General features: G+C 41.5%; 1 pseudogene; it reads right to left on the bottom strand.

Moving 5' to 3' along the window:
- Nucleotides 1–362: 362 nt before the first annotated feature.
- On the bottom strand, nucleotides 363–1,027 carry LOC117999110 (annotated as a pseudogene).
- Between the last annotated feature and the right edge of the window lie 449 nt (nucleotides 1,028–1,476).

Below are 1,476 nucleotides of genomic sequence, written 5' to 3'. Positions count from 1 at the left end.
TTAAAGTAATGTGATCAACACTGTAGAGCTTTGGTCACTGACACATCTAGGTTATTGTAGGTCTTTTCTGCTGCCAAATTGATAACATAAAACTTAGAGTAGATGTCCACCACACGCTCTTTCTCATCCAACACTGGCAGGGCTGAAAATCAGTGCTGTATAAAATGCCTGGAGCCGGGACGCCTGGGTGGCTCAGTCGTTAAGCGTCTGCCTTCAGCTCAGGTCATGGTCCCGGGGTCCTGGGATCGAGCCCCGCATCAGGCTCCCTGCTCGGCAGGGAGACTGCTTCTTCCTCTCCCACTCCCCCTGCTTGTGTTCCCTCTCTCGCTGTGTCTCTCTCTGTCAAATAAATTAATAAAATCTTAAAAAAAAATGCCTAGAGCCATGTAAACAGGGATGGTAGCATGACTCATAACAGTGTTGGCCTACATGCTAATCTATAGCTCTTTCAGAGACTTAGACATAAACTCTGGCTTGGGAAACACAGGCAAACAATTTGAAGAACTTGAGAATGCTCTTGTAGGTGAGGATATACAAAGTGTTGCCTGATTCCGGGTCAATAACTGGCAGCCTGTGGGTCTTATTTTGAATTAATGAAGAGACAACATCAAACAAGCTGGCGTTAGAAGCAATGCATACAAGGGATTAAAGAAGTCCTGTGGGTACGCTTCCCTCCAGGTTTCTGTCTTGCATTCTTACAGCTCATAGATCTATACCAAAACTGGTTTATTAGTAATAGTGCAGGATATTGATGAAATCCTTGATGGCCAGCATGCCCACAAAACTTTGATTCTTACTTTCCCACTGCCCCATAAGGGACAGCTTATATACCATTAGTTGCCAAAGGGGGGAAGAAAAAAAAAAGTTTTCTTCATCTACAGGGAAATATTAAATACAAACAAATTGGAGCTTGTGGGAATCTGGTCATAGCTGTGATGAGACTTCATAAAAGAAGTGTACATGCTATGGTTAGATTCTAGGGTCCCTTGAGGATGCTTATTTTCCAGAGCTGGAAGCTATCCCAAGAAGTGACCATCTCCTTTGCAAGAGACACTTGCTGGGTTCTTTTGCTTTAGGAAGCGTGCTCTCTTTTTTTCACAATGAAGGCATTTATTGCTTTAAACTTCCCTCTCAGAACTGCTTTTGCTGCATCCCATGAGTTTAGTGTCTTGTGTTTTCATTTTCCTTTGTATCAAGATATTTTTTTATTTCCCTTTTGATTTCTTCTTTGACTCAGTGGTTGTTCAAGAGTATGTTGTTTAATTTCCACACATTTGTGAATTTTCCAGTTTTGCTCTTGTAATTGATTTCTAGTTTCATACCATTGTGGTCAGAAAAGATACTTGGTATGATTTCAGTCACCTTGCATTTGCTAAGAATTGTTCTGTAACCGAACATACCTATCCTAGAGAATGTTCATGTGCACTTCAGACAAATGTGTATTCTACTGCCATTGGGTGGAATGTTCTGCATGTA

The sequence above is a fragment of the Mirounga leonina genome, unplaced genomic scaffold, assembly GCF_011800145.1.
Source record: "Mirounga leonina isolate KUSES-001 unplaced genomic scaffold, KU_Mleo_1.0 Mir_448, whole genome shotgun sequence".
NCBI lineage: Eukaryota > Metazoa > Chordata > Mammalia > Carnivora > Phocidae > Mirounga > Mirounga leonina.
This window is presented reverse-complemented; position numbering and strand designations above follow the sequence as displayed.